At 45.2% G+C, this 17723-nt stretch overlaps 1 protein-coding gene across 2 annotated transcripts in view; it reads left to right on the top strand.

The window, feature by feature from the left end:
• Positions 1–17723, top strand: part of SETBP1 (SET binding protein 1) — a gene marked incomplete at both ends in the record, with an annotated part of 351875 nt that overhangs the window by 151675 nt on the left and 182477 nt on the right. The window lies entirely within an intron of this gene.

Raw genomic sequence — 17723 nt, 5'->3', positions numbered from 1 at the left:
TGGAGCTGAGCCAGAGGTAGTGAAGGCCACGGAGAAGAGCGTGCATCAGTGGAATCAGAGACAGGAGTTCAGGTCTCAACTCAGTCACTTTCTAGCCAGGCAGTCTTGGGCAAATGACTTAACGTCAGTGAATCTGCAGAATGGAATTGCTGATGCCCATTCAGAAAAATTGTTGTGAGAAATAAATGAGATTTGTCTGACACACCCAGCAGATGTGAGAGCTTATTAAATAAAAGTTAGTTATTACCATCAGTGTCCCACTCTGTACTGGGTAATTATTTATTATTTATACCTTTGGAGTATTTGGTTATCTTTCAACATGACACAGGACGCAGCAAAGGAAAGATTAGTTCTCTTAGTATTGGGTTCTATTGTAAATGTTTCTAAATTGCCCCCCCCCCAGGTCAATTGCCCTCCCACTTAGCTCTCAGCTCCCAAACTTGATCATTCTTGGTGTGAAGGACTGCACAAAGTCATACACAAATTGGCTCTGGTATGTTCCTTTATCCCCTAAATCAGTGGTGAAAACTATAGCCATGTAAACTGTTAATACATGTATATCATGTATTAACTTGTGATATATCACAGAATTTGCATCCCAGGCACCCATTGGGGTCTAAAAGAATGCATGCAACTCCCAAAGGACTCTTTCCCATGTGGGGAGATTAGAATCTCCCCTAACTCAAGGGGGCTACTCCCATGCAGTATTGCCACGCACCCAGGTCATGTGTACAGACCACTTGCCCCACTCCCCCTTACGCCCTGTTCTTCTGCTTTCTGCGGCTCCTTGAGAATGGTTCAGAAGTTTTGGTGGGAATGCAGCACCTCTGGGCAGCCTCACTGACCATGTTAAAATGCAATCACAGATATGTTCATGCAAAACTCTTTGTGTCTTTCATTCACTCTTCGGCAGACACTTGTTACAGGTCTGCTGTGTCTGAGGACTGTGTGTGGCCCTGGAGACAGATGCAAGGTTATCCAAGGTCCAGCGCTGCCCTCAAGAAGCTCCCAATCTCCTGTCAAAGACACCTGATCAACCCCAGAGCAGCTATGGAGGGGTGTCCTGAAGGGCACTACACAACAGCTGCCCGTAGGGGCTTCAGTCTGGCTGATAGAGCAAGGCTCATACACTCAGCATCATTGTCAATGTCGTCATCATCATCATCCGAGAGTCAGAGGAATTATATCCCCTGTCAACCCAGAAGCTATCAGAAGGACAAGGCATGCTAAGTACCAAATGAGTGTTAAAGATAAAACATGGTAGGACGGTTCAGAGAAGGGAGGTCCAGGAAACTTCTTGAAAGTCTTCCTTTGGATCTTAGTGATGTTCATAATCTGGACAGCCAGAGAGAAGTGGGCTATCAAGCTTTACTCAGGCAGAATTTATAAATAGAGGACAAGATCTGGGCTGGGATTTCACTGCTTTTAGGGAGACGGCTCAGAGAGTTACCGGAGCTGGTGTGTAGGAAGGAGTGTATAGACTATTAAAGGCCCAGAACATCTTGACTCCTTAGCTCCTCCCACTCTACTTCTCTAGCCTTGTGTTCTTTCCTTTCTCAGCTGTGCGGCACTTGGGGTAACTTCGCCTCATCTACTCTCCTGGCCTCCTCTCTCTTCCTCTCTTTCTTTCCTTCCTACCACATAACCCACAAGCGCCTGCCAGGCACATGCTGTGCTCCCTTTGTCTGGGTCTCAGTGTCTTCTTCTATAAGTGAGAGTTTAGGAATCCTTCTGGAGTCTAACACTAAGTGTGCCCCACTTGGCCGCAGTCTACCCCTGCCTCCACCTGCTCCCCCAAGTCTCTGCGTTGGGAATGTCAGCCTCCAGAGGGGAAACCTGGGCCAGGGGCCTGCCTCCCCAAGGCTGCTGAGCCTCACGCGGGCGAGGCTGCATTTGCTGCTCCCGTTTCTGCTCAGGGAGCCCACATTACCTCGGATGACCAGGGCCTGCCCGCCCCATGCCCCAGGTTCAGAGCCCTCCATGCCCTCCCAGGTGCAGGCAGCTCTGGGAAGTGGGCAGGAGCTGTGGCTTTGATCACACACACAATAACCTCAGCACCAAGACATCCATGCTAATGACTTTTGATTACAAATGGATTAAACGGGACAGCAGCTGCACAGGGCTGCTTTGATTCAGGCCTGCTCAGTAATGAGATGCACAGGCACAGGCTGGGAGGCTGCAACCAGGAGCCCTGCCCAGCCCTCAGCCCACCTCCTTCAAGGGCATCTCCGGGCAGGGGGCACTGCTCAGAGACCCGAAGGAAATCGAGGCAACTCACACAGACCCTGCACTCAGCTAGCCTCTGGGGTGCCCTCAGCCTCTTCGAGGTGTCCCCATGGCTGACCTGCATGCTGTGCCCTTGGCCAGTTGTTCAGCCGTGCTCTCTACCGTGGCTGCAGGAAAGGCGGCCTGTTCCCTCCATGTTCCCATGAGACAAGGTGTGGCGCTGTGGGTCAAATAGCAGCTGCTCTTCCGAGATGAATACCAAGTCCAGCTCAGGAGCAGCCAGCTCCATCCACAAGGGATCCAGCGGGTCCTCCTCTCTCCTGACCATGGTCGTTTGGCTTATTTGGAACAGGAGAAATAATAATATCCTCAGTGATATCCTTTGTTTGTATAACAGGTATGAAGGACGTTCCTGGCCCCCATCCCAAAAATATCTTCCCAAATATTTTGGGAAATATTTTCCCCAAAATCCTGTGAGCTAAGCAGGATTTTTGGACCTCCTTCAGAAATAAGGAAGCTGAAGTTCAGACAGTAAAAAGGCTTTTCTCAGATGCTTGTGTGTACCCTCTCTGGATTGCTGGGGGCCAGCCCAAGCTCTGTCATTCTGCCACGTAATCATCTACCAGCTCCTCTTTCCCCTTATTGGAGAATGTCCTGAGCAGATCTCGTTTCAGATGATGGCCCCATGGAAGCAGTGACTGCCTGCATGTGTCTATTTTTGTATACAGATTGAACCACTCTGGGGTTGGGATGGTGGGTATAAGCAGCTGCCTTGGCTAAATTGCAAGGCTCCAGGGAGGGAGGGGAGATAAGAGGGATTCCGCACTGAAGCCAAGAGTTCTCGGGGCTGTTAGATGCACTAATAAATTTGACCTTGGGACATTTAATGTGTGGCCAAAAGAGTTTGAAAGAACATTGGGGAATCCCCTGCTTCTAATAAAAGAATCCACAGAAAAGCCAGCATTTCCAAGCACCTCCTGCACACCCCTCACCCTCAGCCCAGGAAGGCAAGTTGCCACCCTTCTGCTGAGGTGGCCATTTAAAACCTAGCCACAGCAGAGCCATGGCCAGAGCCCCTCCACGTTGCCCACAGCCCTCCCACATGAAAAGATTTCAGAGGTCATGGGCTTGAGGGCAGGCAAGGGAGAGGAAGGTGTTCAAGGCTCACTGCCAGCCATCCCATCTGTCCATGGGGTACAACATGCCCTCCCCACCATCCTATTTCAGCGGTGCAAGTTGAGCCTCAACACACCCCTGAAGGGTCTGAGGAAGAGGGGAGTAACTGACGTTTATGAAGCACTGACCGCCTAGCCTCCTCAACGGGCATATATATCATCATCCAAATATCTCTATGAGGTAGCAGCGTTACCCACCTTTTATGGTTAAGAAAACAGAGGCTGAAGATTAAGCTGCTAGGAAGTATATGAACCTGACTGGCTGACAATCCAGCATGGACCTCATCTGCATTCCCACTTCACAGATGAATAAAATGAGCTGATGATAACTGAGTGGAACAAGGTCACAGTGCTGGCTAATGACAGGATTTGGTTAGAATTTAGGAACCCTAACTTCAGTCTAGCTTTCTTTTCACATTAGGGATTGTAGGGCCCTTCCAATTTTTAGATCGTTTTTCTGCTCGAGGCCTTTGGAAGATGATACTCCGTCTCTGAGGTGCCTTTCCCACAGCTCTCAGCTTGGCCACGTCTGCTCATCCTTCAGGGCTCAGCTGAATTGTTGCTTCCTCAGGAAAGCCTTTCTTGACCAGCCCCAAATTCTAAATCAGGTCGCTCTCTGTTAACTCTCTGTCATACCCATACTTTTTTCTCATACTTTTTTTTTTACTTTATCACAACTCTAAATTACATTTATTTCTGTTATTCAAAATAATTCTGTCTTGGGCTTCCCTGGTGGCGCAGTGGTTGAGAGTCCGCCTGCCGATGCAGGGGACACGGGTTCGTGCCCCGGTCCGGGAAGATCCCACATGCCGTGGAGTGGCTGGGCCCGTGAGCCATGGTCGCTGAGCCTGCGCTCCGCAGCGGGAGAGGCCACAACAGTGAGAGGCCCGTGTACCGCAAAAAAAAAAAGAAAATAATTCTGTCTCCCTGATTAGACTCTTGGGTTTCATGAGGGCAGGGACTATATCTTATTTGTTCATTGATGTATCCTCAGAATGCAGGGTACTTGGCATTCTCATTGGCTGAATAAGACAAAGTTGAAATTTAGACCTGAGCGGACCCAGCAGACGAGAAGGGGCATGGATCTACAGGTCCGAAAAAACTCACACCCAACACATTCAACCAGGATAGAGAAGAAACAGGGCCAGGTTTAGCACTGTCTTAGTCTTTTTAGCTGCTGTAACAAACTACTGTAAACTAGGTGTCTTATAAATAAAAATTTATTTCTTACAGTTCTAGAGGCTAAGAAGTCCAAGGTCATGGTGCCAGCTGACTTGTTGTCTGGTGAGGACCTGCTTCTTGGTTCTTCTCACTGTGTCCTCACGTGGAGGAAGGGGCTAGAGAGCTCCCTGGGGGTCTCTTTATAAGAGCACTAGTTCCATTCATGAGGGCTCCATCCTTGAGCCCTCATGAGGGATAATCCCCTCCCAAAGGCCCTGCCTCCAAATACCATCATGTTGGGGTCAGGATTTAACATATGAATTTTGGGGGCAAACAAGCATTCAGTTTACAGCAAGCAGATTCACCACATTTATCTGGGATTTCCTCAGGTTCATCTTGAGTCCCTAATAATGCAGATTTCTCACGATGGCTTACATGCTGGGTAAATCCCACATACCTTTCAAGTCTCCTTGCCCAGGACATCCTCAGCTACCTTGAGTTCTAACCAGGGCAGGCTGTGCATTAGCCCACATGGCCCCTGTGCATATATGTTCTGCACTGAGGCTCTCAGTTCTTAGCCACACCTGATGCTCATGGGTTGTGAACATGCCTACACCACCACCCACCCTGATCTTCCCAAATTTTTAGAAATGATAACTCCATTCTCTCAGCTTCTCAGGCAAAAACCGTGGCATCATCCTTCATTCCTTTTTCTCCCTGTCACTCCACAGCCAATCCATCAGCAAATACTGTGGGCTGTTCACTACATAGCAGCCAGGGAACCTCTAACAGTGTAACTCAAATCGCGTCCTGTGTCCTCTTCTCCAAAGACTTCCCATGTCCTTTAGTGTGATGTGCTATGCCCTAGACCTCCAGACTAATACCTGATGGCTCTCTGTGGCACGGCCTTGCTCGGCTCACATCTCCAGCCACCATCCCCTTGCTCACTCTGCCCCAGCGACACCAGTCTCCTTGCTGTTTCACCACCACGTTGAGCACATGTCCACGTCAGTAACTTTGCACATTGTGTTCTCTCTGTTTGGATTGTTCTATTCCAAATGTCACACAGCTCACTTCCATACTTCTGTCTACTGAGATAGTCGCTTGTTAGACAGGCCTTCCCTGACTGGCTTATTTAAAGCAGTACATCCCCAACTTTGCCCCTTTCTTCTGCTTTATTTTTCTTAACTTTTATTACAATTCACAGGTTATATCATTATTTTTATTGTTATCATTTTACTTTATTGTCTTTCATTGAAAGCAGGTACTTTTTTACGCTTATATCCCAGTTCCTAGAAAAATATATATTTATTGAATGAACTTATTTCATGAATATCAGCATCCTTCACATTTAGTCCATTCAAAAGCTTGGCTTACTTCATACACAAATTTGTACAGAGAACATGTTAATTTCTGAGCTTGTTGGGATGTCCCATTTCATACAAGTCACCTGATCTAAGTTCCAGCCCAGTTGTCAGTGGTCTTCAGCAGATAGTCTCGTGGGCACTGTGGTGTGCTAGAGCCAGCTCATGGTGGCAAGAGGCAACAGGGCACATCTATTTCCAGCTCTGCAATCAGCACCTTCAGGTTGGTAGCTTGAAGTGGTGAGAATATTTACACTGTGGAAATTGGCAAATGCCTTGCATCAGGGCTTTTTTTTCCCCCCAGAGAGTCAGTTATTAAAGATAGGTCAGGACAAGACTTGTTAGTAACAGTTAGTCCTCCCACTGGCACAGTGTGCTCAGATCTGAGAGCCACATTTTGAGGGAGGCATTTGTAAGTTAGGCGGTGATGATACCAGGAACCGTATCCAGGGAAGAAGAGTTGAAAGCCCTTAGGATATGCCACCTGGGGATGTATGGATATGATACCTGTCATCAAATGTATCAGGGATGGCCAGTGGCAGGAGGGCTAAGCATACTATAGTGTGGGCACATGGGCAGGACCGGAGAATGTATGGGAGACGATGTGTCTGAAATCATTGGGGCTTGGTGTCTGGCTCTAACTTGAGATTTGTTGCCTGGAGTGGGCTGGTTAGTTTCCTCACTTGTAAAATGAGGTTCACATTATCTATTTAACAGGAAGATCTTGACAATAAAAGCAAAGCAGTTAGTTCCTTTTGCTCAGAACTAGGGGGATGAGTTTCAGTGAGGCATATTTCAACTGAATAAAGGTAGAATTTGCTAAAGACTAAAATAGTGAGTGGCCCTTCCTCAGAAGTGTTCAAGCTGTATGTCCATCTGTCAGAGAAGTTGGCGAAGGGGATTCCTGCATTGGAGCGGGGCTGGTCTGGATAATCACCCCCTAGGATCCCTTCTACACTAAGACTTCTAAAGCCAAATACATCCCTAGGCAAGTCATTGACCAATTTTTTTGCCTCATTTCCTCCATCTGTCAAACAAGCAGGATAGTTTCTGTCCCTTCATGTCTTTCATTGTTGTTGAGATGATTAAGTGAGATCATCATTTGAAATGTTTTTAGATCTAAGAGTAAAGACATTTTGTCAATCTCATACTTCACCATTCTTTTTATAATAAAACCACTCTACGCCTTGGAATAGGGCAACATTCCCTGTGATGTGACTATGAAGAGTGCCTGCTGTATTGCACTCAACAGATAGTAGAGGGTAAATAATTAAAAGACAGCCCTATTGTCAAATAATTTTCAATATTATGTGGAAATAAGCTTGTGTGTCTTGGAATTAGGATGCTTGTTAATAGTTAATATCCCATGAGGTCAAGGAAAGCCTTAGGGTGAATGGAGAGATTAGGCCACTGCTGTTGACAGGTGCCTTAGATATGGCAAAGGTAAGTGGCTGGACACAGCTAGATATGGCTTCCCTACCCTCTTTTTCATCTTCTGTCCCAGAGTGAAGCTTGCTTCATATAACTCACAGTGTAGCAATGGATCCTCTGCCCTCCAAACTATGGGCCACTCACCTCTATTCTTAACTACAATTCCTTAGATCTGGGATTTTTTTTTTATCAAAGGACCTGGAGATTCCAATTTTTCTTGCCCAGTTAGAAATGAAGCACAGCAAATAGCTATAGTGGGAATAGTGGCAGTGTGATTATAGTGTTACTGATTGATAGTGGATACTTTCCTAAAACCAGGTTTAAGTAGTAAGGGATGTGGAGAGAAACAAGAGGCCACTTATTCTCTGAAACAGCAGTAAGAGATGGAGAGCATAGATTCTCTTAAACATACACTTAGGCCTCACCAGCTTCTCTGTTCTCTCAAGGGCCCTGCCTCCCCTTACACCCTACCACTCTACCATTTTTCCTTTGATAACTCACCCCCAAGTACCTCTAGTAATAGACAATTTGTGTGAAGCCTAACAATGCTTTGGGTGAGTGACAGGGCCATCCATAGCCTTTTCCAGAATTCATAGCCTGTCATATCATGAGGTGATCTTACAGAATTTCTCGTGTCAGAGGCGGGGAATACCAAGGGCCAGGCAGAGACATGGCTTGCCCAAGGTCACCAAATGAATTGCCAAACGTAGCTGCAAAAGTGAACATCATTAGTCTGCGTGGTGAACCCTTTGTGCTATAAATAAAGGGCTTGGGCATATGATTATTAAAGGGGTCTCAGACTAAGTTAGCAGCTACTTCCTGTCCTGCTGATGTAGCATCTGTGTGTTACACTCATTTTGCTCAGTCTCAGTGGGTAGCATATAGAGAGGCTTCCCCCTGCTGAGCCAGCCGGAAATTCTGGGCAGTTTGTCCAAAACTGGGGGGACTGTGAGTCAGGCACACACATGATTTCAGGGAGAACCAGTTAAAGGATATCTTATTAGGAGAAGAGATCTGGGGAGCTATAATCCATATACGATGGATTTTGATGAAAAGAAAACCTCTGTTTTCCAGATACCACTCTGAGATGATCTTGTTCTTGAGAGTAAAGTCATAAAAAACCATTTTTAGCAAACTGTAGTCTCAGCAGGGCTATGAGAAACAGGTACATACACACCCCAGCAAAGAAGAGTTACTGGTGAACCAGCTGCTTCCAGAAGTCCTGTATAAAATACAAGAGGGACAGATTTTTAACAAAGTACAAGGATATCTGTATTTCAGAGAACCATGCCTCCTTCAAAGTTGTTATGCTAGGAATCTAAAGCTTAATATACTGGGGAGCAACTTTAGAAAGATGTGGCAGACTCTGTAGAGTATCTTTAATGGTGAAGAATCATTCTGGAAATAGCCAGATGTCTCGATCCTCAAAGAGCTCCTTCCTCGGGAATGACAGGACCAAGTAAGTACACAGCACGTACAGTGGCTGTAACATTGTACAGTCTTACAAGGCAAGAGCAGGACCATTTGTGAAAGAGATTGCACATTAATTGTGCAAACAGTTTTCAAGTAGAAGCTCAAAGAGATTTCAACCAATAGCAAAGCATATAAACAAACAAGTTCCACTTGGTTAATTAAAATAAATAAGCAAATAACCTGATTTACTTCTTTAAAAATACGTAATAACCTTTCTAATGAAAACCATAAGCAGAAGTATTTGGTAAACAAAGACCGTCTTTTAAATTTTAGTTTTGTGAAGGTTATTTCTTGAAAATGAGAGGAAGAACTCGGGTTTCACTTCTCTATCTTTGTTGAATACGGTTGTCTGTCTTCCCTAAAGATCTTACCTCCTGTTGTCCAGTTCCTTGATTCTGTCAAGTGCCAGACTATCCTTAACAACTTGTGCTCCTTTTAGTTCTCATGCTATGCTGGATTTGAAGATGACATAAAAGCACATTTCTTGCCTGTAGTAACAGAGATGGCTTTTTCTATATTATTAAAAGTGCCCACGTATATGGTCATAATGATATTACTCTTCCTTGGGATGCAACTCTCCTCTTCCCATCATTGGTTGCCCTTTTTTATAAATGCCCACCTCTTGGCGTGTGTCTCTAAAAGGCAGAGGTCTTTTCTAGGTGGAATGAGGTTACCCACGACAGCATTTAGATTATTGGCAGTGCCACATGTATGGAGTAGTTAAGAATGAACATAGGCTTTGGTTTCAGATGGAATTGAGCATGTTCTCTGGATCTGTCAATTACTCTCTTGTGACTTTGAATAAGCTACTTAATGTAGCTAAGTTTCTGCTTTCATATTTATAAAATGGGTATAATCATAGTACTGCCTTATGAGGTTCTCCAGAAGAATTAATAATAGGAGCTGATCCCTGGAAAGCATTTAGTGGTTTACGGGGATTCCCAGCATCTGTGATGGTGCCTGGAACTTGGCACACCGTTATCAGCTAGAAGAAAAAAGAAAAGGAGGAAGGAAGGAAGGAAAGCAGGAAGGGAGGCAGAGGGGGTAAACTTGGTTAGGGAGAGAATATCCACGTGATGATTAGTGCACAGCATTACAGTGCAGACTCTAGTGAGTCCTTGGTCAGCCAGGGTTCAGGAACGAAGCTTCTTTGAAAAAAGTCAACTTGAGTTCAGAGAAATGTGAGGAGAAGATCAAGATGTTACTTAGATGCCTACACTGTGAGCCTGCATGGGGCTGATGGGAAGTGGGAAACCTGGATCCTACCTGCTCGGTGGGTCATCTGGGGCCTGGCTGTCAGTGGTTCCAATGTCCCTGTGCCAGGGATGACTCCTTGACAGGGTAGGGAGGGAGAAAGCCCCACTCCATTTAGGGATTCCTGAGGGGGTCATGGATGCCTTAGAGGACTGGACTTGTCAGGATTTGGAGCTATGTTCAAATTCCAGTTCTGCCACTTTTTGCCCCTATAACCCTGGACAAATTAGTTAACCGATTTGAGCCTCAGTTTGCTCAACTGTGAACTGGTGAAAATAATACTAACCTGCATTAATAATGTGAAGATTAAGAGGAATAATAGAGTTAAAGCATCTACCTGGTACAATAACAGGCAAAAGTACGTCCTGAAAAATCAATTATTTTTTTTATATTATAATTGCCAAGAGTTCAGGGTAGGCTTTCAAAGGAGGAGATCCTTCCACTTTACCTGAGGCTTATAAAAGCTGTGGCTACCTTCAGCTATAAGGCCAGCTATCACTGAGTCCAGCTTGACTTTATCCCTTTTAGATATTCACCTGTAATTGTGATTAATTGCTCTAGATTTGGCCTGAGGGGCCCAGATTCTCAGCCAAGTTGGCTACACTGAGCTGAGCAGCCAAGCTTTTGACTCCAGTGCTCAGATACTCTCTGAAGCAAGCACCTTCTGACTTTTCCATTCTCTGCTGCTGAGTGAGCCCAGGGGTGTAAATCAATTTCCTTGGATTTGCCAAGGGGATGCATTATAAAGCTTCAATACTAGTCTTCGAGCCAAGCGAGCAGATCATCTGGTCACTTCTAAGCAGAAATTCAGTACATGATGTGAAGGCAGAGATATGGATGGATTCTCCCCAGTATCCAGCTTTTCTTGGCGTACGTTCAGTGTGGGAACCTCCTTTACTGGCCTTTTACTGACTTTGGGAACAGCCCACAGATGCTTCCAATGGAACGTGAATTTTGCATTTTGTTCGAAGGAAAGAACCTATAGCCCAGATTGTGCTCCTGAGAAGCAACACATCTCTAGCTCCTTACTTTCCTGGTAAGTTAGCTATGCTTTCTTAAGTGTATAGTTTGCTGAACTTCAGATGAAAAGAATAGCCATCACTGCTTTCAGAAAATGGAAAGAAAAGAAGATAAAGCATTTTCCCGATGAATAACTCATGGCAAGTATTAAAGGCTGTGTTCTAAAAAATGAGGTCTGCTCATGCATCCATTCCAATCCTAGTAAGAGATGACTGTCTTAGCATCTTTAAAGAGATGAGCTGGTTAATTCTCTTCCCCCAGGTATATTCTGTTAGCACTGGGAGTGGCTTCTTCACCTATGTAGGGGCCTTCTCTTTTAAGATAAGTGCATTCCAATTTTATTTTTTATAAAGTTTTAAATCAAATAGATCTTAAATGGAAGTCCAATATAAAATGCCAATAAGAGGTGTGCTGTTCTGGCTAAAGTGGGATGGGCTCCTTAGAGCACAGTTTGAAAACCACTCTTCTGTAAGTTTCCTATGCATGGTTCATTTTGAAACATCAGAGGCATCATATAGGACCTGATAGAACCTCTGTTAATACACATTCAAAAAATAGTGGGGCTCATGGAGTATTAGGATGTAGTGAAAGGGAACACGCATCCTCCAAACCAGGCTCCTGTGCCTCCCTACCACCTGCAAATGGTGTAACCTCAGAAACGACTTAACCCGCTTGAGCTACTTCTTACCAAAATGCATAATAAATGAGGATATGAACATTCATGTCACCAGTTTATACCAGGTTTACCTCTGTAAACCTCCCACCCAACACCACACAAGATGCCCTCCATCCTTGAAATCCAATTTCCTTGGTCTGCAGAACAAGACATTTACAAAGAATTTTACTGGGAAGTTCAAAAAGTGCAGGGTGAACTTCTGTAGGTTCACCAGCTTCAAATAACATAAAACAAGACTTCTTGTCTCAGTGAGTTCTAGATTAGGGCACTCAGAGGCCTCTTCTTTCATTAAGCTCGATACTTATAGCTCTAATCTGCAAGAAAGATTAAATACATTCCCACCCAGAAGTTGAAATAGCTGTGTCTTGGACAACCACCAAATAAGAACATAGGTTATATGTGTGATCTTGCAAGATCACACATGGAATCTTTAAAAAAAAATGTATAAGCTCTTTTGGCTACATGTCTAGGGGAATTTGTTACAAATCTCACCTATAAATATTAGAACGCCATTATTTAAAAGAGAATACAAGAAAAATATAAGCAGTCAAGACCAGGCTTGCTTGGAGTTATATTCAGTTATTATTAGCCATCCTTGTTGCTCTTTGGAACAGAACCTGAAAGTAAGACTGGAGGTATCAGTGGTTTCAGGTTTAACCTTTAAAATTTCATGAGAGTGAGGGGATTTAGTAAAAGGACACTCAGCCCAGCTAGGATGGCCACTTCAAGTGTGTAACTTACTTCTTAGGCTGGGAGGAAGCTGGCTGCCTGGCCCCTGCATCACCCACCCTAAATGCTTTGGCAGTTAGAACTAATGCTTTCCAAATTGTACGGTTGTTTACCTTTAGCTTGGATGTGGATGTGACTGCAACCTCACTGGGATGGTGACCCCGTGTAGCAGCCTGAGTGACCACTCTCTAAGTTCCTATTTGCACACCAATAATAGAGACACAGTACAAGACTATCTCATTGCCCTCCCATCTGTCCTTCTGATTAGAAGTTCCTCCAGAGAATGTAGACAACCTCTTAGAAGTGTTTAGTGGGGAAAAGTTCCTGGAAAAAAAAGAGACAGGAGACTAGATAATCTAGAGTCTGTTCCATCTCTTTTATCCCTGAGGTAAGAGACACACACTGGGGCACTGGAACTGTGGGGCCAGAGGGAACACAGAATTCATTTTATAGGTGGTGAAACAAGACCTGAATAAGTGAAGTGACCCCAAAACAGATCCCATAGTGAGTGGAGGCAGACCCGGGACCAAGACATGAGTCTTCTCCCTCTGAGTCTAACTTTTGTACAGCAGTGTTCCAGTTATCATCCTGTGAGGAATAGCAACCTGTTGGTTCCATTTTACCTCCCTTAATTCAATTTCCACATTTCCTTCTGTGTGCCTGGAACTCTGTTGCAGGCTCACTCATGGTTGGTGGTTCCAGAGCCTGTTGCTTGGTAGAAACCAAGCTTTCTTCCTTAACTTTTTTCCCTTTTCTCTGTCTTAACCCCTGCCACTCTCCCCTCCCGATTTGAATCTCCCAGTCCCCAAGTGTTAGGTCATCTAAAACTTTCTTTGGGTTGCCTACATATGGTTGGATTTGTTGTTTCTGCTTTTTCACTGGGTAAGCCACTTACTCTTTCTGGACCTCAGTTTCTAGTTGGTTTCTAACAACCCCAATCACACACGTAATTGGGTGTTTATCTCCCTTGCTGGGAGGCTGCCTTCCACACAGGCTGTCCCCAACTATTTTGTCATTTGAGGGATTGGAGTGGGATGTGGTTCATGTTCCATCCTGTAGCCAAAGTAAGAAGCAAGTGACACTTCACAAAATAAAGAGGGGGAAAAAATCCATTTCCTACAAAATAGAAAAGGGAAAGGAGCACAGATTGAAAAGAGGACAGGTGAGGTAAAAAATGCATTTAATGAAAGGATGGTGTCTTTAAGGGAAATTTAAAACAGGGACATTTGTTTTCCCCGAAGCCGTCTTTGCTCTGTTGTCTTTATCTGTGTACCTGCCTACCGCCGCATCCACCCATCCACCCATCCATCTAGCTCACATGTTGTCATCTACTTTTCTGGCCCACGGGGAGGGAATATTTGAGAAGAGCAAATAACCTAGAGGATCCCTAGCACAACCGGGCTTCAGTGTGTCCAGCTGCAGGTCTACAAGGCTGGGATCCTTTCAGCCAGATGTCCAGCCTGAGTCCCCCCACACTCCCCATTTTGTGTCAGGGACTCCCTTACCGGATGCAGTGTGTCCTTTTGATGAGGGGCCAGAAGAAGGGAAGTGATACTCCTGGGGCTGGAGGACACAGAGAAAAGTGGAGCAGCTTCCTCCCCTCTTTTGAAGGAAGCTCTGGAAGCTGTAGAATTTAGCAGGTATAAAAGAAGCTATTTGAGGGGCAGTCTGAGGCCCACGGAGGTCCCAGGGTGATGCTGGCTGCGGCTGTGCTGGGGGTGACTTATGGTGGTGTGGGAAGCAAAGGGAGAATCCTGTTCAGGAAGCTGGGTGTGAGAGGAATGCCAGCAGAATGCCTCTGCTTGTGAAGCTGAAGGTATTTCTCTCACCTGAGGGTCCCACAGTTTCCTTCATCTTCCCCCAGTCCCCCTGCTCCCCAGCCTGCCCTTTGGGCTTGGAGAGACCAAGAAAAAAAATTGAACTTGCACCAAGAGAGAAACTGCAGCTCCTCAAAAATGGAAAGCAGGGTCATCATCATAATATTCTGAATGTGGACTGTTCCAGAGAGCAGGGAGACGTGTCAGGAATGAGAATGGTTTGAGACAGGGCCCAAGGATGCTGCCCAGCTCCACCAGAGAGATGAAAGAATTTTCTCCTTCCTTTGCCTTTTAAATGTAATTCTGTCTGCCTTTCTCCCCCACACCCACCCAACCCTTTTTCTGGGAGCAGTGCAGACATTTAGCCATCCTGGGAAAAGGCAGGATCCTTTTCATTAACTGCAACCTGACTGCAGTCCCCAGAGCCACGGTGGAATGCATTTCCTCCCTCTTCGCCTCCCTGTCCTGGATCCCTCCCCACACGGCTAGGATGGTCTGAGCAGTGAACTCTTTTTCTGTGGGACAGAATAAGGAAGGGGTCTGGTCGGGGGGTGGGGTGGGGGGGTGGGGACAGTTTGGACAGGGTCTGGATCAGTGCTTTTTAGGGCAGTGATCTGTGGAAGCACATTCTCCTCTCTTCTCTGCCATGCCTCAGCCTCCCCTACTGATTAATTCATTCAGATATTTGAATGCTGTTTCATGCAGGAAATGCTCTAGGTGCTGAGCATTCTAGATGTCATTTCCTCTTGTCAGCTTGAAGCATGTCATAAGCTGTCTCTCACACTTCCCAGTAACTTAGTCATTCTAGCCCTCACCTCTAGTTTGACAATATTCCCCACTTTTCTTGTAAGTCATTTGACCAACAGGTACTTAATGACTAATTGTTTGTCCAGACTCTTCTTAACACTTTGAGAAATGCAGAAGTTATGTAAGATTTATATAAACCATGGTCTTGTTGGGCATGGGCTTGTTAGGCGAAAAAAAGGAAAATACAAAATATATACAAAAGAGAAGTTTAAATAATTAAGACCTAAATTGCGGGAATTCCCTGGTGTCCAGTGGTTAGGACTTCGTGCTTCCACTGCAGGGGGCACGGGTTCGATTCCTGGTTGGGGAACTAAGATCCCGCATGCCACAAGGCACGAGCCCCCCACCGCCAAAAAAAAAAAAAAAGAACTAAATTGCACGCATCTTTCTTCTGCTTAAGAGAAGGGAAAGAGGATGTAAGATGTAAGTTTTCCAGGGAGGATGGGCTAGATCCTAACTTTGCTGAGCAGGGGACCTAAGGAATAATAACCAAAAATTCTGTATCTTTATTTCCATTCAAAGTGGATATGGTCATTTCTCAATCCCAAACCACTAACATGAGGGAATAGTACATATGCTAAGATGCCATGAACACCCTTGTGGTTTATTTTCTGTTGCAGCATCTCAGAACTGGGAAGAACTAGATATTTGGGGCTTACTTCTTCTGTCTGCCTGGTGAACCTCGTGAAAACACAGTAGAAGAGTCCCTGCCAGCTCGACTTCCAAGGCCTGGAGAGTTTGAGACCTGAGTCCTATACGCTAACACATGTCTGCGGCCCTGTTCTTGCAGAGGTCACTCCCGTGCCCATACATCACCCTAGCCTGTCTGTCCCTCCTCCCCAGCTCCATCCCAACCTGTGCTTGAATCAGAGGCCCTAAGCCATATTGACAAGTCCTGAAAAGTAGATTGTTGTTACCAATTAAATAAAATAGTGTCTGAAAGGAAGGGTTAGTTAAGCATCATTCATAGGGACACACATTTTATGTTCCTGCCTGTGGCTCATTTGACTAACAGTCTGGCCCTCATCTTTTTTCCTATGTCATGTCTCCTCAACAAATTATCTCCAGTGTGCCTCCACCAGAGGCATCATGTTAAAGAAGAAAGAGGATAAGCTTTGGGATAATATACTGTTGGATTTAAATCCCAAATATGTGTTCTACCTGTGTGACCTAAAAAAGGTTTTTTAACCTCCGTAAGTCTCAATTTTCCCATCCATAAAGTGGAGATACTTTGTATTTCATGAGGGATTTATGAAGATTAGAAAATAAAAATTCTATAAAGCAGCAACCACTGTGCTGGGCACCCAGGCGATCCTCGATGTATCATGATTCCCTCCCTTCTTCCTTAATGCATGCCACAGCTGGCAGAGAACAGACGCAAAGGGAGCTGTGCTGGGGTTGGTAAACCCCTTTTCCACGTCTTCTCCCCACTGCCGACTTGAAGCGGCTCCCTGCCTTGCCGCCTGTCCATTTTCAAGGCTCAGTTCAAACTCCAGCTTATTTCAGCAACCCTACCCTGACCTTCCTTGCCTTACGTTGTTCACAGTTTGACACTAACACCCTTCTACACTTTGCTCACACTGACACATGCATGTCTTACCCTTGGACCAAATTGTGTGTTCCTTGAAGGCAGAGATGCTGTATAATTATGTTCAGCCCCGTGTCTCGTCAGGTACCCTCACGGCTTGTTGCTTGGCTGTGTGTGCAGTCAGGGGCTGAGCTGGCTCTCTCTCAGGATGGTGCCACCTTTCCAGGCAAATGCCACTTGGGGAATCCTGCCTGCAGGCCTGGGTGTGGGGAGAGAGGTACATTCTCTACCTCCTTCCTGCTCCATCCCAGAGTTTACACACCTTGTGCGTCATTTTTGGCAAAGTCATTGAGAGAAGCTAGGGAGCCCAGGTGAGCTTTTCTGAGGGCTGGAGGCACTACAGCCCAGCATGACTTCCTCTCTTTCTTGAACCAAACAAAATATTGTTACAGCAAATATGAAATCTTTCCTAGTTTTCCCAGACACTCTCCAGGCCTAACAAAGCTAGCAGTCACACACCTTGAATCAAAATAAGCATCTGCCTTTTTTTCTCTTTAGCCCATTTTCCCAGCATTTTTGAGCAACAATAAAGAACGTGATTATTCTGTTAATTTATGATTCCATTGAGTGCTTTCTGGAGAGCGTGCAAAAATATTAAAACCTTAACTTTACCCTTTAATATTGATTAAACACAGAGATACAGAAAATACATAACCTGACTCTCCTCATCTAACATTGTGCGTAATAGTTGGAGGCATAAGCTATGAATACCTCAATAACATATAAAATCAAAGGCAATGTACGATAAAGGGAAACTGAGTCATGTGCAGCTGCAGAGAGGAAAGGGTCATTTTCACTGGTCTGAGTTTTAAAAAAGAAGAGGAAGAAGAAGAAGCAACAGCCCTCCCAGAGGAGATGGGCCTTTAACTGTCTCTTTTACTTGTCATATCACAGAATAATTTGATAATAGGAAAGAAGTCAGGGACCTTCTCCCTAAGGAAGTGTATGGACTCACACGTAATTTGTACTTACAATCTCAGGGAGTCTGTGGACTTGATGGAG

Source organism: Leucopleurus acutus (assembly GCF_964270905.1).
Source record: "Leucopleurus acutus genome assembly, chromosome: 13".
NCBI lineage: Eukaryota > Metazoa > Chordata > Mammalia > Artiodactyla > Delphinidae > Leucopleurus > Leucopleurus acutus.
This window is presented reverse-complemented; position numbering and strand designations above follow the sequence as displayed.